This window comes from Salvelinus fontinalis, chromosome 23 (assembly GCF_029448725.1).
Source record: "Salvelinus fontinalis isolate EN_2023a chromosome 23, ASM2944872v1, whole genome shotgun sequence".
NCBI classification, from domain to species: domain Eukaryota; kingdom Metazoa; phylum Chordata; class Actinopteri; order Salmoniformes; family Salmonidae; genus Salvelinus; species Salvelinus fontinalis.
In genome coordinates, this window is record NC_074687.1 from 25366561 (window position 1) to 25387611 (window position 21051).

A 21051-nucleotide genomic window follows, 5' to 3' on the forward strand; every position below is an offset into this window, starting at 1 on the left:
CAATGAGGATACAGACAGCTCAAGAGGTAGACATACATATGCAGGAAAATGCACATCTTTTTTTACTTAGAATTAAGCATAATGATTATGGCTCTAAATGGTAGGAAAAATCTGTTTCAGGATTTACAAAATAGCAAAATTCTCCAATTTCCAACGGACGGGGGCCCTAACCACCCTCCAGCCATCCTCATGTAATTTCTGCCATCTCAGATTATTTGGGGTGCATGACGCCCATACACATAAGAGACATGTGTATCAAGCCACACTCACGAAACCAACACGTTTGAACACAGTCAAACGGCCGCTAGCATTTATTAATGAACCAAATATAAAATGAGGTATGCCTCCCTCCTAACTGACATCTGTACAAGCTGTACAGGCTGTGTATCGTCCACCAAGATCAGAGCCAATCGCAGCAGGGCCGTTTAGCACGCTATCTTGGCTAGCTAGTTATGTGAGCTAGCTAGCTAGTTATCTATGCTGGTTGTTATTTTTTGCAGAACTGATAAAGGGCCACTTTATGTTCTGTGGATAATAGTTAAATTGACATAGTGGGTGAGCTCCATTCCTGACAGGCTGATCAGATTAAATAGCAGCCTCAGAGGCTGATACATCAGGATGCTACCTTGGAGGCTGTTTCGTGAGCACAGCTCCTTGCAGGCATATATTGCTGATGCATCCCTAAGGTGTAACCCCTATAGTGAAAATGAAATTTCAGTTAGGATTTCAATATACACTACATGACCAAAATTATGTGGAAACCTGCTCGTCACACATCTCATTACAAGATCATGGGCATTAATATGGAGCTGGTCCCCCCCCTTTGCTGCTGTAACAGCCTCCACTCTTCTGGGAATGATTTCCACTAGATGTCGGAACATTGCTGCGGGGACTTGCTTCTATTCAGCCACAAGAGCATTAGTGAGGTCGGGCAGTGATGTTCGGCGATTAGGCCTGGCTCGCAGTCGGCATTCCGATTTATCCCAAAGGTGTTCGATGGGGTTAAGGTCAGGTCTCTGTGCAGGCCAGTCAAGTTCTTGCACACCAATTTTGACAAACCATTTCTGTATGGACCTTGCTCTGTGCACAAGGGCATTGTCATGCTGATAAAGGAAAGGGCCTTCTCCAAACTGTTGCCACAAAGTTGGAAGCATAGAATCATCTAGAATGCCATTGTACGCTGTAGCATTAAGATTTCCCTTCACTGGAACTAAGGGGCCCGAACCATGAAAAACAGCCCCAGACCATTATTCACTGGAACTAAGGGGCCCGAACCATGAGAAACAGCCCCAGACCATTATTCACTGGAACTAAGGGGCCCGAACCATGAAAAACAGCCCCAGGCCATTATTCACTGGAACTAAGGGGCCCGAACCATGAAAAACAGCCCCGAACCATTATTCACTGGAACTAAGGGGCCCGAACCATGACAAACAGCCCCAGACCATTCTTCACTGGAACTAAGGGGCCCGAACCATGAAAAACAGCCCCAGACCATTATTCACTGGAACTAAGGGGCCCGAACCATGAAAAACAGCCCCGAACCATTATTCACTGGAACTAAGGGTTCCGAACCATGAAAAACAACCCCAGACCATTGTTCCTCCTCCACCAAACTTTACAGTTGGCACTATGCATTAGGGTAGGTAGTGTTCTCCTGGTATTCACCAAACCCAGATTCGTACTTTGGACTGCCAGATGGTGAAGTGTGATTCATCACTCCAGAGAACGCATTTCTGCTGCTCCAGAGTCCAATGGCGGGGAGTTTTACACCACTCCAGCCAACGCTTGGCATTGCACAAGGGTGATCTTAGGCTTGTGTGGAGCTGCTCAGCCATGGAAGCCCATTTCATGAAGCTCCCAACGAACAGTTGTTGTGCTGACCTTGCTCCCAGAGTCAGTTTGGATCTCTGTAGTGTGTGTTGCAACGGAGGACAGGCGATTTTTACGCGCTACTCGCTTCAGCACTCGGCGGTCCCATTCTGTGAGCTTGTGAGATGAGAGATGAGATGAGATCCTCAGACCCCTTGTGAGACCATATGCTGGTGCGGTTGGCCCTGGGTTCCTCCTAATGCAAGACAATGCTAGACCTCATGTGGCTGGAGTGTGTCAGCAGTTCCTGCAAGAGGAAGGCATTGATGCTATGGACTGGCCCGCCCGTTCCCCAGACCTGAATCCAATTGAGCACGTCTGGGACATCGTGTCTCGCTCCATCCACCAACGCCACGTTGCACCACAGACTGTCCAGGAGTTGGCGGATGCTTTAGTCCAGGTCTGGGAGGAGATCCCTCAGGAGACCATCCGCCACCTCATCAGGAGCATGCCCAGGCGTTGTAGGGAGGTCATACAGGCACGTGGAGGCCACACACACTACTGAACCTCATTTTGACTTGTTTTAAGGACATTACATCAAAGTTGGATCAGCCTGTAGTGTGGTTTTCCACTTTAATTTTGAGTGTGACTCCAAATCCAGACCTCCGTGGGTTGATAAATTTGATTTACATTGATCATTTTTGTGTGATTTTGTTGTCAGCACATTCAACTATGTAAAGAAAAAAGTATTTAATAAGAATATTTCATTCATTCAGATCTAGGATGTGTTATTTTAGTGTTCCCTTTATTTTTTTGAGCAGTGTATATACAGTATATACCTTATTTACATAAGTAAGTATAAGTATTCAGACCCCTTGCTATGAGACTCAAAATTGAGCTCAGGTGCATCCTGTTTCCATTGATCATCCTTGAGATGTTTCTACAACTTGATTGGAGTTCACCTGTGGTAAATTCAATTGATTGGACATGATTTGGAAAGGCACACACCTGTCTATATAATGTCCCACAGTTGATAGTGCATGTCATAGCAAAAACCAAGCCATAAGGTTGTCCATAGAGCTCTGAGACAGGATTGTGTCGAGGCACAGATCTGGGGAAGGGAACCAAAACATGTCTGCAGTATTGAAGATCCCCAAGAACACAGTGGCCTCCATCATTCTTAAATGGAAGAAATTCTGTCACACCCGGATCTGTTTCACTTGTGCTTGTCTCCTCCCCCTCCAGGTGTTCCTCATTTTCCCCAGTGTATTTATACCTGTGCTCTCTGTTTACATTTTAGTCATTTAGCAGACGCTCTTATCCAGAGCGACTTACAGTAGAGTGCATACATTTTATTACATTTTTTACATTTCATTACAGAGACAAGGATATCCCTACCGGCCAAACCCTCCCTAACCCGGACGACGCTATGCCAATTGTGCGTCGCCCCACAGACCTCCCGGTTGCGGCCGGCTGCGACAGAGCCTGGGCGCGAACCCAGCCCAGCCTGGGCACGAACCCAGAGACTCTGGTGGCGCAGCTAGCACTGCGATGCAGTGCCCTAGACCACTGCGCCACCCGGGAGGCCAATGTTTGTCTGTTTCTTGTCTCGCCAAGTCTACCGGGTTGTTTTTTCCTTTAGCTCTGTTTTTTCTATTTGTTTCTCGTTTTGACCACTCTGCCTGCCCTGACCCTGCCTGCCGTTCTGTACCTGTCTGACCCATGACCTGTCGTCTGTCTGCCCCTTGTGTTGTTAATAAACATCTATGATTCGAACTGGCTGCATCTGAGTCTTATTCTTAAATGGAAGAAGTTTGGAACCACCAAGATTCTTCCTAGAGCTGGCCGCCCGGCCAAACTGAGCAATCGGGGGAGAAGAGCCTTGGTCAGGGAGGTGACCAAGAACCCGATGGTCACTCTGACAGAGCTCCAGAGTTCTTTTGTGGAGATGGGAGAACCTTCCAGAAGGACAACCATCTCTGCAGCACTCCACCAATCAGGCCTTTATAGTAGAGTGGCCGGACGAAAGCTACTCCTCAGTAAAAGGCACATGACAGCGTTTGCCAAAAGGCACCTAAAGACTCTTAGACCGTGAGAAACAAGATTCTCTGGTCTGATGAAACCAATATTGAACTCTTTGGCCTGAATGCCAAGCGTCACGTCTGGAGGAAACCTGCCACCATCCCTACGGTGAAGCATGGTGGTAGCATCATGCTGTGGGGATGTTATTCAGCGACAGGGACAGGTGGACTATTTAGGATCGAGGGAAAGATGAACGGAGCAAAGTACAGAGAGATACCACCCTGCATACCACTGCTGGCTTGCTTCTGAAGCTAAGCAGGGTTGGCCCTGGTCAGTCCCTGGATGGGAGACCAGATGCTGCTGGAAGTGGTGTTGGAGGGCCAGTAGGAGGCACTCTTTCCTCTGGTCTAAAAAAAATATCCCAATGCCCCAGGGCAGTGATTGGGGACACTGTCCTGTATAGGGTGCCGTCTTTCGGATGGGACGTTAAACGGGTGTCCTGACTCTCTGATGTCATTAAAGATCCCATGGCACTTATCGTAAGAGTAGTGGTGTTAACCCCGGTGTCCTGGCTAAATTCCCAATCTGGCCCTCAAACCATCATGGTCACCTAATAATCCCCAGTTTACAATTGGCTCATTCATCCCCCTCCTCTCTCCTGTAACTATTCCCCAGGTCGTTGCTGCAAATGAGAACGTGTTCTCAGTCAACTTACCTGGTAAAATAACGGTAAAATAAAAAAATATATAAAAATATTAAAAAATCCTTGATGAAAACCTGTTCCAGAGCGCAGGACCTCAGACTGGGGCGAAGGTTCACCTTCCAACTGAACAACGACCCGAAGCATACAGCCAAGAAAATGCAGGAGTGGCTTCGGACAAGTCTCTGAATGTCCTTGAGAGGCCCAGCCAGAGCTCGGACTTAAACAACATCAAATACCTCTGGAGAGACCTGAAAATACCCGTGCAGCGACGATCCCCATCCAACCTGACAGAGCTTCAGAGGATGTGCAGAGAAGATTTGGAGAAACTCCCAAAATACCGATGTGTCAAGCTTGTAGCGTCATACCCAATAAGATTCAAGACTGTAATCACTGCCAAAGGTGCTTCAACAAAGCAGTGAGTAAAGGGTCTGAATAATTACGTAAATGTGATATTTAATTTATTTTTATACATTTCCAGAATTGTCTACAAAACGTTTTTGCTTTGTAACTATGGTGTATTGTGTGTAGATTTATCAGGGAAAAAACGATTTAATACATTTTAGAATAAGGCTGTAAGGTAACAAAATGTGGAAAAGTCAAGAGGTCTGAATACTTTCCCGAATGCACTGTATAGCGTACCTTAACACTCTCTCTCTCTCTCTCTCTCTCTCTACCTCTCTCTCTCTCTCTACCTCTCTCTCTACCTCTCTCTCTACCTCTCTCTCTACCTCTCTCTCTACCTCTCTCTCTCTCTACCTCTCTCTCTCTCTCTCTCTCTGCTCTCTTTCTCTCTCACTTGTTCACTGATCTCTGCCAATAAAGAATAAAGTGACCAAAGACATCTGATGTGCCGTAGGTATTATTATCTACCAGGACTGCTGTGATAATGGATAAAAATACAATCCAACCTGTGGCTCAAAGCATTCTGCCTTCCACCGCACCCCGCCCGCCTGCCCGCCTGCCCGCCAGCACGCCTGTCCGCCCGCCTGTCTGCCAGCTTCATTCTGCTGCCCATTTGTCAACAGATATGTCCAATCTCTTCTGTGCCAGCCGGGCAAAAATCAGCGCCTTGTCACTTTTGGAAAATGACAATTCGAGTCCCAGTCAAGTCTGAAACCACTGTGATTGCTTCCCCAATAGCACCCTATTTCCCTATAGCCCCGTATAACTCTGGTCAAAAGTAGTACACTGTGTAGGGAATAGGGTGCTTTTTTTGGAAAGCACAGTGTGTGTGCTCCCCGCAGCCATGCAGCCTCAGAGAGCAAACACTAAAAATAATACTTAACCAATTTGACCGTAGCACAGGGTTTTGTACTGAGTACAATCGGAATGCAACAGACAACGGTAGGACTTTTCTCCTGTCTGACTGACGTTGTTCCCTTTCCCCATTATGCTACGTATTGTGGATGGCGTCGTCAGCAGGGGAGTTAGAGGCCGTATTGAAAACGGCACCCTATTCTCTACACAGCGCACGACATTTCATTATCAATTTTATTTATTAAAACCTTTATTTTTAACCCGGCGAGTCAGTTAAGAACAAATTCTTATTTACAATGATTGCCTACCCCCCCCCCCCCCCCACCACCCTGTCCAAACCCTCCACAGGGTGCCTGTTGGCACACAGAGACAGTGGAAATATATTGGAAACACAGAGCACACAAGCCGCCCGATTTTTTAATAGAACAATAATCTCAGACAACCATACAGACCTCAGTCACGGCGAATCAGACATGATTTTCACAGACACACCGTGAGGTCATCGCCGTGTCCCAAAAAAAAGGTCACCTTATGCCCTAATTATTGTAGTGCACTACTTTTACAAGTAAGCATTTGGTTGGACTGTACGCCATGTGTATTGACGTACATTGACTAATTGAAACTTGACCAGAGCCCTGGTCAAAAGTAGTGCACTGCCTAGGGAATATAGTCCCGTTAGGGACTACATCCCTGTGCTGTTGAGATCAGGCTGAAACTAATCTGAACTGAGGGCTGCATGGAAGACTCCCCTTAACATTATAGCACCAAATAAACAGACACGTCCACTCAGTGATCATGCAGTCGACTGAACCCAGCTAGCACATTTGGTTCCGTGGAAGCTTTTTTATTTTTATTTTATATATATATATATATATATATATATATTTTACCTTTATTTAACTATGCAAGTCAGTTAAGAACAAATTCTTACTTACAATGACGGGGACAGGGGCTGGATTAAAAATTAAAATTAAAATATAGGGCAAAACGCACATCACGATAAGAGAGACACTACAACTCTACATAAAGAGAGACCTAAGACAACAACATAGCATGGTAGCAACACAACATGACAACAACATAGCATGGTAGCAACACAACATGACAACAACATAGCATGGTAGCAACACAACATGACAACAACATAGCATGGTAGCAACACAACATGACAACAACATGGTAGCAACACAACATGACAACAACATGGTAGCAACACAACATGGCAACAACATGGTAGAAACACAACATGGCAGCAGGACAACATGGTAGCACCACAACATGACAACAACATGGTAGCAACACAACATGGCAACAACATGGTTGCAGGACAACATGGCAGCAACATGGTAGCAACACAACATGGCAACAACATGGTAGAAACACAACATGGCAGCAGGACAACATGGTAGCAACACAACATGACAACAACATGGTAGCAACACAACATGACAACAACATGGCAGCAAAACAACATGACAACAACATGGTAGCAACACAACATAACAACAACATGGTAGCAACACAACATGGCAACAACATGGTAGAAACACAACATGGCAGCAGGACAACATGGTAGCAACACAACATGACAACAACATGGCAGCAACACAACATGACAACAACATGGTAGCAACACAACATGGCAACAACATGGTAGAAACACAACATGGCAGCAGGACAACATGGTAGCAACACAACATGACAACAACATGGTAGCAACACAACATGGCAACAACATGGTAGCAGGACAACATGGCAGCAACATGGTAGCAACACAACATGGCAACAACATGGTAGAAACACAACATGGCAGCAGGACAACATGGTAGCAACACAACATGACAACAACATGGTAGCAACACATGACAACAACATGGCAGCAACACAACATGACAACAACATGGTAGCAACACAACGTAACAACAACATGGTAGCAACACAACATGGCAACAACATGGTAGCAACACAACATAACAACAACATGGTAGAAACACAACATGGCAGCAGGACAACATGACAACAACATGGCAGCAACACAACATGACAACAACATGGTAGCAACACAACATGACAACAACATGGCAGCAACACAACATGACAACAACATGGTAGCAACACAACATGACAACAACATGGCAGCAACACAACATGGTAGCAGCACAACATAACAACAACATGGTAGCAGCACAAAATATGGTACAAACATTATTGGGCACAGACAACAGCACAAAAGGCAAGAAGGTAGAGACAACAATATATCACGCGAAGCAGCCACAACTGTCAGTAAGAGTGTTCATGATTGAGACTTTTTAACCTTCTGAGAACATACGTGAATATTTAGCCCCTTCGGGGAATGTACATTTTTAGGTGTCAGGGAGGTTCTGAGAATGTTTTACTATGTTTCCAGGGAGGTTCTGAGAACGTTTTACTATGTTTCCAGGGAGGTTCTGAGAATGTTTTACTATGGTTCCAGGGAGGTTCTGAGAATGTTTTACTATGGTTCCAGGGAGGTTCTGAGAATGTTTTACTATGGTTCCAGGGAGGTTCTGAGAATGTTTTACTATGGTTCCAGGGAGGTTCTGAGAATGTTTTACTATGGTTCCAGGGAGGTTCTGAGAATGTTTTACTATGGTTCCAGGGAGGTTCTGAGAATGTTTTCCTATGGTTCCAGGGAGGTTCTGAGAATGTTTTACTATGGTTCCTGAAAGTTTTCCTGGGAGGTTTTATTAAAGTTTTGAGAAGGAAAATTATAGATTATTTGAAGGGTAATTAAATAACCTTCTGAGAACATGTTTCAGTAAGTATTTTAATAACACTGCTACCTTAGTTTAAGGGTTAACTGTTTTGAACTCCAAGCACAGATGGGATACATGGAAATGAATTTACTTAAGCATTAATCATGCAAACACACAAAAAATTACTGACACGGCATCAGTGAGTTTCAAACCTATGATTTTCTGTTTTCTATCCATGGAATTTGTCCACAGCGCCACCAGGATGGAGCTGTTATTTAACTCGTACAAAACTGTTCATGTTATTCTATTCAAACAGACCACATTTCAAAGGAAACAAGCACTCGTTATGATCAGTTGTGGCTATTTAGTGGGCGTGGCCAACACACCTGAACACAATTAACAAGATTAGAGAACAGACAGAGTTACGTTGAAAGTTTTCTTAACGTTCTCTGAACTATCTGAGAACATGACATTAAATAAAACCTGTAGGAAGCGTTATCCTGAAGTACTGATATTCAGAAGAATGTTGTTTTAATCATGTTTACACCATGTTGTGTTGCTGTCATGTTGTGTTGCTACCATGTTGTGTTGCTGCCATGTTGTGCTGCTACCATGTTGTGCTGCTACCATGTTGTGTTGCTACCATGTTGTGTTGCTACCATGTTGTGCTGCTACCATGTTGTGTTGCTACCATGTTGTGTTGCTACCATGTTGTGTTGCTACCATGTTGTGTTGCTACCATGTTGTGTTGCTGCCATGTTGTGTTGCTGCCATGTTGTGCTGCTACCATGTTGTGCTGCTACCATGTTGTGTTGCTGCCATGTTGTGTTGCTACCATGTTGTGCTGCTACCATGTTGTGTTGCTACCATGTTGTGTAGCTACCATGTTGTGTTGCTACCATGTTGTGTTGCTACCATGTTGTGTTGCTACCATGTTGTGTTGCTACCATGTTGTGTTGCTGCCATGTTGTGTTGCTACCATGTTGTGTTGCTGCCATGTTGTTGTCATGTTGTGTTGCTACCATGTTTTGTTGCTACCATGTTGTGTTGCTACCATGTTGTTGTCATGTTGTGTTGCTACCATGTTGTGTTGCTACCATGTTGTGTTGCTGCCATGTTGTGTTGCTACCATGTTGTGTTGCTGCCATGTTGTGTTGCTACCATGTTGTGTTGCTACCATGTTGTGTTGCTACCATGTTGTTGTCATGTTGTGTTGCTACCATGTTGTGTCCTGCTGCCATGTTGTGTTGCTGCCATGTTGTTGTCATGTTGTGCTGCTACCATGTTGTGTTGCTACCATGTTGTTGTCATGTTGTGTTGCTACCATGTTGTTGTCATGTTGTGTTGCTACCATGTTGTGTTGCTACCATGTTGTGTTGCTACCATGTTGTGCTGCTGCCATGTTGTGTTGCTACCATGTTGTGCTGCTGCCATGTTGTGTTGCTACCATGTTGTAATGCTGCCATGTTGTGTTGCTACCATGTTGTTTTGCTGCCATGTTTTGCTGCTACCATGTTGTGTTGCTACCATGTTGTGCTGCTACCATGTTGTGCTTCTACCATGTTGTGCTGCTACCATGTTGTGTTGCTACCATGTTTTGTTGCTACCATGTTGTGTTGCTGCCATGTTGTGTTGCTACCATGTTTTGTTGCTACCATGTTTTGTTGCTACCATGTTGTGTTGCTACCATGTTGTGCTGCTGCCATGTTGTGTTGCTACCATGTTGTGTTGCTGCCATGTTGTGTTGCTACCATGTTTTGTCCTGCTGCCATGTTGTGTTGCTACCATGTTGTGTTGCTGCCATGTTGTGTTGCTACCATGTTTTGTCCTGCTGCCATGTTGTGTTGCTACCATGTTGTTGTCATGTTGTGTTGCTACCATGTTGTTGTCATGTTGTGTTGCTACCATGTTGTGTTGCTACCATGTTGTGTTGCTACCATGTTTTGTGCTGCTACCATGTTGTGTTGCTACCATGTTGTGCTGCTACCATGTTGTGCTGCTACCATGTTGTGTTGCTACCATATTGTGTTGCTACCATGTTGTGCTGCTACCATGTTGTGTTGCTACCATGTTGTGTTGCTACCATATTGTGTTGCTACCATGTTGTGTTGCTACCATGTTTTGTCCTGCTGCCATGTTGTGTTGCTACCATGTTGTGTTGCTACCATGTTTTGTCCTGCTGGCATGTTGTGTTGCTACCATGTTGTGTTGCTACCATGTTTTGTTCTGCTGCCATGTTGTGTTGCTACCATGTTGTGTTGCTACCATGTTTTGTCCTGCTGCCATGTTGTGTTGCTACCATGTTGTGTTGCTACCATGTTGTGTTGCTACCATGTTTTGTCCTGCTGCCATGTTGTGTTGCTACCATGTTGTGTTGCTACCATGTTTTGTCCTGCTGCCATGTTGTGTTGCTACCATGTTGTGTTGCTACCATGTTTTGTCCTGCTGCCATGTTGTGTTGCTACCATGTTGTGTTGCTACCATGTTTTGTCCTGCTGCCATGTTGTGTTGCTACCATGTTGTGTTCCTACCATGTTTTGTCCTGCTGCCATGTTGTGTTGCTACCATGTTGTGTTGCTACCATGTTGTGTTGCTACCATGTTGTGTTGCTACCATGTTGTGTTGCTACCATGTTGTGTTGCTACCATGTTGTGCTGCTACCATGTTGTGTTGCTGCCATGTTGTGTTGCTACCATGTTGTGCTGCTGCCATGTTGTGTTGCTGCCATGTTGTTTTGCTGCCATGTTGTGTTGCTGCCATGTTTTGTTGCTACCATGTTGTGTTGCTACCATGTTGTGTTGCTACCATGTTGTGCTGCTACCATGTTGTGTTGCTGCCATGTTGTGTTGCTACCATGTTGTGTTGCTACCATGTTGTGTTGCTACCATGTTGTGCTGCTACCATGTTGTGTTGCTACCATGTTGTGTTGCTGCCATGTTGTGTTGCTGCCATGTTGTGTTGCTACCATGTTGTGTTGCTGCCATGTTGTGTTGCTGCCATGTTTTGTTGCTACCATGTTGTGATGCTACCATGTTGTGTTGCTACCATGTTGTGCTGCTACCATGTTGTGTTGCTGCCATGTTGTGTTGCTACCATGTTGTGTTGCTATCATGTTGTGTTGCTACCATGTTGTGTTGCTACCATGTTGTGTTGCTACCATGTTGTGCTGCTGCCATGTTGTGTTGCTACCATGTTGTGCTGCTGCCATGTTGTGTTGCTACCATGTTGTAATGCTGCCATGTTGTGTTGCTACCATGTTGTTTTGCTGCCATGTTTTGTTGCTACCATGTTGTGTTGCTACCATGTTGTGCTGCTACCATGTTGTGCTGCTACCATGTTGTGCTGCTACCATGTTGTGTTGCTACCATGTTTTGTTGCTACCATGTTGTGTTGCTGCCATGTTGTGTTGCTGCCATGTTGTTTTGCTACCATGTTGTGTTGCTGCCATGTTGTGTTGCTGCCATGTTGTTTTGCTACCATGTTTTGTTGCTACCATGTTTTGTTGCTACCATGTTGTGTTGCTACCATGTTGTGCTGCTGCCATGTTGTGTTGCTACCATGTTGTGTTGCTGCCATGTTGTGTTGCTACCATGTTTTGTCCTGCTGCCATGTTGTGTTGCTACCATGTTTTGTCCTGCTGCCATGTTGTGTTGCTACCATGTTTTGTCCTGCTGCCATGTTGTGTTGCTACCATGTTGTTGTCATGTTGTGTTGCTACCATGTTGTTGTCATGTTGTGTTGCTACCATGTTGTGTTGCTACCATGTTGTGTTGCTACCATGTTTTGTGCTGCTACCATGTTGTGTTGCTACCATGTTGTGCTGCTACCATGTTGTGCTGCTACCATGTTGTGTTGCTACCATATTGTGTTGCTACCATGTTGTGTTGCTACCATGTTGTGCTGCTACCATGTTGTGTTGCTACCATGTTGTGTTGCTGCCATGTTGTGTTGCTGCCATGTTGTGTTGCTACCATGTTGTGTTGCTGCCATGTTGTGTTGCTGCCATGTTTTGTTGCTACCATGTTGTGTTGCTACCATGTTGTGTTGCTACCATGTTGTGCTGCTACCATGTTGTGTTGCTGCCATGTTGTGTTGCTACCATGTTGTGTTGCTACCATGTTGTGTTGCTACCATGTTGTGCTGCTACCATGTTGTGTTGCTACCATGTTGTGTTGCTGCCATGTTGTGTTGCTGCCATGTTGTGTTGCTACCATGTTGTGTTGCTACCATGTTGTGTTGCTGCCATGTTGTGTTGCTACCATGTTGTGCTGCTACCATGTTGTGTTGCTACCATGTTGTGCTGCTACCATGTTTTGTGCTGCTACCATGTTGTGTTGCTACCATGTTGTGCTGCTACCATGTTGTGTTGCTGCCATGTTGTGCTGCTACCATGTTGTGCTGCTGCCATGTTGTGTTGCTACCATGTTTTATGTTGCTACCATGTTGTGTTGCTACCATGTTGTGCTGCTACCATGTTGTGTTGCTACCATGTTGTGCTGCTACCATGTTGTGCTGCTACCATGTTGTGTTGCTACCATGTTGTGTTGCTACCATGTTGTTGTCATGTTGTGCTGCTACCATGTTGTGTTGCTACCATGTTGTGTTGCTACCATGTTTTGTGCTGCTACCATGTTGTGTTGCTACCATGTTGTGTTGCTACCATGTTTTGTGCTGCTACCATGTTGTGTTGCTACCATGTTGTGCTGCTACCATGTTGTGTTGCTGCCATGTTGTGCTGCTACCATGTTGTGCTGCTGCCATGTTGTGTTGCTACCATGTTGTGTTGCTACCATGTTTTGTGTTGCTACCATGTTGTGTTGCTACCATGTTTTGTGCTGCTACCATGTTGTGTTGCTACCATGTTGTGCTGCTACCATGTTGTGCTGCTACCATGTTGTGTTGCTACCATGTTGTGCTGCTACCATGTTGTGCTGCTGCCATGTTGTGTTGCTACCATGTTTTGTGCTGCTACCATGTTGTGTTGCTACCATGTTGTGCTGCTACCATGTTGTGTTGCTACCATGTTGTGTTGCTACCATGTTGTGCTGCTACCATGTTGTGTTGCTGCCATGTTGTGTTGCTACCATGTTGTGCTGCTGCCATGTTGTGCTGCTACCATGTTGTGCTGCTACCATGTTGTGTTGCTACCATGTTGTTGTCATGTTGTGCTGCTACCATGTTGTTGTCATGTTGTGTTGCTACCATGTTGTTGTCATGTTGTGTTGCTACCATGTTGTTGTCATGTTGTGTTGCTACCATGTTGTTGTCATGTTGTGTTGCTACCATGTTGTGTTGCTACCATGTTGTGTTGCTACCATGTTGTGTTGCTACCATGTTGTTGTCATGTTGTGTTGCTACCATGTTGTGTTGCTACCATGTTGTTGTCATGTTGTGTTGCTACCATGTTGTGCTGCTACCATGTTGTTGTCATGTTGTGCTGCTACCATGTTGTTGTCATGTTGTGTTGCTACCATGTTGTGGTGCTACCATGTTGTGTTGCTACCATGTTGTTCTGCTGCATGTTGTGTTTCTACCATGTTGTTGTCATGTTGTGTTCCTACCATGCTGTGTTGCTACCATGTTGTTGTCATGTTGTGTTGCTACCATGCTGTTGTCGTGTTGTGTTGCTACCATGCTGTGTTGTCATGTGTTGCCGCCTTGCTATGTTGTTGTCTTAGGTCTCTCTTTATGTAACGTTGTGAGGTCTCTCTTGTCGTGATGTGTGTTTTGTCCTATATTTATACTTTATTTATTTATTTTTAATCCCAGCCCCCGTCGCCGCAGGAGGCGTTTTGCCTTTTGGTAGGCCGTCATTGTAAATAAGAATTTGTTCTTAACTGACTTGCCTAGTTACATAAAGGTTAAATAAAATACAAATAATAACGTGCTTGGAACAATTTAAGAACATGACTTTAAATAGAACGATGATGAAACCTGTAAGAAACGTTATGCGGAAATACTGAAATTCCCACAGAAGAACGTTGTTTCATAACATTCGCTGAACTATTTGAGAACGTTCCTAATGTCAAGCCAGTTGGAGAACATTCCTAATGTCAAGCCAGATGGAGAACATTCCTAAAGTCAAGCCAGATGGAGAACGTTCCTAATGTCAAGCCAGATGGAGAACGTTCCTAATGTCAAGCCAGATGGAGAACGTTCCTAATGTCAAGCCAGTTGGAGAACGTTCCTAATGTCACTTCAGTTGGAGAACGTTCCTGATGTCAAACCGGTTAGAGAACGTTCCTGATGTCAAACCGGTTAGAGAACGTTCCTAATGTCAAGCCAGTTGGAGAACGTTCCTAATGTCAAGCCAGTTGGAGAACGTTCCTAATGTCAAGCCAGTTGGAGAACGTTCCTAATGTCAAGCCAGTTGGAGAACGTTCCTAATGTCAAGCCAGTTGGAGAACGTTCCTAATGTCAAGCCAGTTGGAGAACGTTCCATTCCACCATGTTTTAACTTTTAGGACACGTTCAGTTAAAATAATGAAATACCAAGAAAATTAAATGTTTTTTTTTTTTGTCAAATTCCTTAAACGTGCTAAGAATGTTCCAAAAGCCTAGCACCTACGGTGGAGAAATGACAAGATTGTTATAATGCCATTATTGCATCAAATGGTTGTTTTATTGCAACAGAACAAGGGGTTGTTAGAACGCTCATCTGTCTGTGTTCTACTGAGGATGGGCCTCTGGGAGATGTACAATGTCTTTGGGTGATACCGCATTCCAGAGCATGAGTTAATGTTTCTGTTCTACAAGGTACCAGGGAGAGATGACCCCAGGGCTCGTCCCTGGTCTCTACACAGTGAGATATTGTCTGCTGTGAATTATAAGTATCTTTCATTCTAATCTTAACCGTGTAATCCATTCCATACATCTGTTGTTTGTTATGTAGCCTGAAGGTGTGTGTATCTTGGCTATAAAATATATTTTGTACTTTTGTCTCGGGGCTCTCAACGAATCATCTGAGGGTGATTCGTCGACCAGTCGTCATTAATGTAAAGCACACTTTGTGTGTGTTTTCTTGACCTGCTCCCTTATTATTAATAAGTGAATAAAGATGTAGTTTAAGTATAACTCTGACTTGTGTGATACGTTTGTCTCTCCTCATTTGATAGTAAAGAAATTAACCCATTCTGCACCATGCCCAGAAAGTTGTGGGAAGGTTGTATGTAAAATAACAATAGAACATCCAACGCTCTAACATTTAAGTCATTTAGCAGACGCTCTTATCCAGAGCGACTTACAAATTGGAAAGTTCATACATATTCATCCTGGTCCCCCTGTGGGAATTGAACCCTGGTCCCCCCGTGGGAATTGAACCCACAACCCTGGCGTTGCAAGCGCCATGCTCTACCAACTGAGCCACACGGGACCAGAAACATATGAACGTTATGAACGTTTTGTGTTAGCTGGGATAGGTGGTAACGGGCCAGAGGTGGCTTTTGGTGGTCTGTGAACCACGTTTGTGTGATCAGTTACCTTTCATGAGGAGTGGAGACTTGCGTTCGCTTCCTGAGCCAGTGTCTTGGCCCTAGGCTTTAGCTCAATGTGCTTACACAGCCATTTTGTCAAATTCAGTCTTGCATTTCCTGTGATAGTTATTCCAAGGTATGGCTGCTGAGAATGCAAGTCCTTTAGTTCTTAATGGATTGGGAACTAGTGCTTTCATAAAGTGCTTTTTACTATGGTAATTACATACTAAATTGCTGCTGGTATATGGGAAGGTTTTTTATTAGCAATTTTGTTGCTGTCGCAGCTGATAAGGACTGTTGTACTGATCAAAACATAACTTATTAGGACTGATAAACCTATCAAAACACAATTGATTAGGATTGATAAACCTATCAAAACACAGCTGATTAGGAATGATGTACAGTGCCTTCAGAATGTATTCGCGCCCGTGAACTTTTTCCACATTTTGTTGTGCTAAAGCCTGAATTTAAAATGGATTAAATTGAGATTTGTTGTCACTGGCCTATAGACAACACCCCATTATGTCAAAGTGGAATTCTGTTTTTAGAAATTTTTACAAATGAATTAAAAATGAAAAAATGAAAAGCTGAAATGTCTTGAGTCCACAAGTATTCAACCCCTTTGTTATGGCGATGCCTAAATAAGTTCAGGAGTAAATATTTGCTTAACAAGTCACACGATAACTTGCATGGAATCACTCTGTGTGTAATAATAGTGTTTAACATGATTTTTGAATAACTACTTCATCTCTGTACCCCCACACATACAATTATCTCTCAGTCTAGCAGTGAATTTCAAACACAGATTCAACCAAAAAGACCAGGGAGATTTTCCAAAGCCCCGCAAAGAAGGGTACCTGTTGGTAGATGGGTAAAACATAAATAAAAAGCAGATATTGTATATCCCTTTGAGCATAGTGAAGTTATTAATTACACATTGGATGGTGTATCAATACACCCAGTCACTACAAAGATACAGGCGTCCTTCCTAACTCAGTTGCCGGAGAGGAAGGAAACCACTCAGGGATTTCACCATGAGGCCAATGGTCACTTTAAAACAGTTACAGAGTTAATGGCTGTGATTGGAGAAAACTGAGGATGGATCAACAACATTGTATTTACTCCACATTAGTAACCTAAATGACAGAGTGAAAAGAAGGAAGACTCTATTCCAAAACATGCATCATGTTCGCAGCAAGGCACTAAAGTAAAAGTGTAAAAAATGCGGCAAAGCAATTCACTTATTGTCCTGAAAAGTGTTCTGTTTGGGGCAAATCCAATACAACACATTACTGAGTACCACTCTCCATATTTCAAGCATAGTGGTGGCTGCATCATGTTATGTGTATGCTTGTAATTGATACGGATTGGGGAGTTTCTCAGGATAAAAAATAAATGTAATAAACCTAAGCACAGGCAAATTCCTAGATGAAAACCTGGTTCAGTCTGCTTTCCACCAGACACTGGGAGATTAATTCACCTTTCAGCAGGACAATAACTTAAAACACAAAGCCAAATATACACCCGAGTTGCTTACAAAGAAGATAGTGAATGTTCCTGAGTAGTCGAGTTACAGTATTGACTTAAATCTACTTGAACATCTATGGCAAGACTTGAAAATGGTTGTCCAGCAATGACCAAACAAACACTTTGACAGAGCTTGAATAATTTAGAAAAGAATAATGGGCAAATGTTGCACAATCCAGGTGTGGAAAGCTCTTAGAGACTCAGAAAGACTCACAGCTGTAATCACTGGCAAAGGTACTTCTACAAAGTATTGTCTCAGGGGTGTGAATAATTATGTAAATTGGATATTTATGTATTTCATTTTCAATAAATGTGTAAAAATGTCTAAAAACATGTTTTCACTTTGTCATTATAGGGTATTGTATGTACAGGGGTGAGAAAAATATATATTTAATCATTTTTGAGTTCAGGCTGTAACACAACAACATGTGGAATAAGTCAAGGGGTGAGAATAGCTTCAAATCAAAACACAACTGATTAGGACTGATAAACCTATCAAAACACAGCTGATTAGGATGGATAAACCTATCAAAACACAACTGATTAGGACTGATAAACCTATCAAAACACAGCTCATTAGGACTGATAAACCTATCAAAACACAACTGATTAGGATTGATAACCTATTAAAACACAGCTGATTAGGACTGATAAACCTATCAAAACACAACTGATTAGGATGGATAAACCTATCAAAACACAGCTCATTAGGACTGATAAACCTATCAAAACACAGCTGATTAGGATGGATAAACCTATCAAAACACAACTGATTAGGACTGATAAACCTATCAAAACACAGCTCATTAGGACTGATAAACCTATCAAAACACAACTGATTAGGATTGATAACCTATTAAAACACAGCTGATTAGGACTGATAAACCTATCAAAACACAACTGATTAGGACTGATAAACCTATCAAAACACAGCTGATTAGGACTGATAAACCTATCAAAACACAGCTGATTAGGATGGATAAACCTATCAAAACACAACTGATTAGGACTGATAAACCTATCAAAACACAGCTGATTAGGACTGATAAACCTATCAAAACACAACTGATTAGGATTGATAAACCTATCAAAACACAGCTGATTAGGACTGATAAACCTATTAAAACAGATGTGTAGGTTGTGAGTGTTCAGGGTTAAAGGTTATCTCAGTGACGTGTTCTACTTCGATAGCGACTTGCTTTCCTACCTCGTCTCCGAGAATTTTGCTTTATTCTGTACGTAAATCCAAGAACCTCCATTTTGTATGATATGTTACGTTGGTATGCATTTGTGGACGTCCATCACCGATTTCGCATGATAGGTAACAAATTACAATTCGTATTATATGTTTACGAATTAGCAAAATGTACCATGTGGTACGAATTTTCAAAAACAAACAATATATAAAAATTGTCAAAACGTATGATATGTCACTGATTCTAGATAGGTGGTTAGGTGGCTAATGTTAGCTAGCTGGCTAAAATTTGCTAGGTTAGGGTTAAGTGTAGGGTTAAGGTTAAAGTTAGGGTTAAGGTTAGGGTTAAGGTTAGGGTTAAGTGTAGGATTAAGGTTAAGGTTAAGTTTAGGGTTAAGGTTAGGGTTAAGTTTAGGGTTAAGGTTAGGGTTAAGTTTAGGGTTAAGGTTAGGGTTAAGTTTAGGGTTAAGGTTAGGGTTAAGGTTAGGGTTAAGGTTAGGGTTAAGTTTAGAGTTAAGTTTTAAGGATTAAAGTTAGGGTTAAGTTTAGGGTTAACTTTAGGGTTAAGTTAAGGTTAGGGTTAAGTTTAGGGTTAAGTTTAAAGGATTAAAGTTAGGGTTAAGTTTAGGGTTACGTTTTAAGGATTAAAGTTAGGGTTAAGTTTAGGGTTAAATTTAAAGGATTAAAGTTAGGGTTAAGTTTAGGGTTAAGTTTAAAGGATTAAAGTTAGGGTTAATAGTTGCAAAGTAGCTGAAAAGTTGCTAATTAGCTAATATTCTAAAGTTGTCTGTGATGAGATACGAACTCGAATCCTTTGGGCTAGACGCTAACGTTATTCACCTACCCATCCACACCGACCCATCCACCCCGACCCATCCACACCGACCCATCCACCCCGACCCATCCACCCCGACCCATCCACCCCGACCCATCCACCCCGACCCATCCACACCGACCCATCCACCCCGACCCATCCACCCCGACCCATCCACACCGACCCATCCACACCGACCCATCCACACCGACCCATCCACACCGACCCATCCACCCCGACCCATCCACCCCGACCCATCCACCCCGACCCATCCACACCGACCCATCCACACTGACCCATCCACCCCGACCCATCCACCCCGACCCATCCACCCCGACCCATCCACACCGACCCATCCACACTGACCCATCCACACCGACCCATCCACACCGACCCATCCACCCCGACCCATCCACCCCGACCCATCCACACCGACCCATCCACCCCGACCCATCCACACCGACCCATCCACACCGACCCATCCACACCGACCCATCTACCCCGACCCATCCACACCGACCCATCCACCCCGACCCATCCACACCGACCCATCTACCCCGACCCATCCACACCGACTCATCCACCCCCATTTAGTTTTTGCCTTAAGTAACCAACTGTCTTATGTAACCATACCAAATGTAACATATACTAATTTGTGTGTCTTGGATTTACGTTTACTATGTTACGTCTAGTCTATGAGATCAGGCTGTGTTTTCAGATTGTGCGTGTTCAGGGTTTAAGGCTATCTCTCTGAAGTGGAGTACGTCTACATCGATAGTGACTTGTTTTCCATTTCATGATTTGCCTGCATTATTATAAATAACTTAAAGTTTAAAAGCCTCAGGAACATTTCTTTTTAAATTTCTCAAAAGTAACATGGAACCATGTTAAGCTTGTCTAAAGAAAATCAAGATATTCCTTCCTTGGATTGTTGTTCAGTGTTTTTTTTTAGTTTTTTTTTTACAAACTTTAGTTGAAAATAATCACTTTATAAGGTAGCCTTTTGTTAATTCTTTCACCCACACACCTAGCTACAGTATAGCTCTTATTGTTCACTAGAGGCCTAGCTCATACCTAAATCAAGTTCCTTAGTGACTGGTTCCATTTGATTTAGAAGGCCGGGAGAACACAATGCTTCAAGCACTGTAGATATGCAGACACCATTGTGTTGTTGTTTATCTGCTGTAAATAACCACTGTCTTTGTTGTTCGTCCCAAATGCCAACCTACTCACTCTGTAGTCCACTACTTCCAGTCAAAAATTAGAGCACTATATATAAGGAATAAGATGCCATTTGAGATGCATCCCTGGGTTCTACCGTCTGGTTATCATCATTGTGTTTGTAATTGTCTGAAAAGGGCCAGAAGTCTTTTTTTCTTGACAATAGAAACCTTCAAAAACTGTATGGAGTTGTAGGCCTAGTCTTCATTGGGAATCATTTATTTCATTGTCTCCACCAGTGGGCTTAGAGAAATTATTGTTCTGCGTATAAATAGCCATTGTGACTCCTGTTA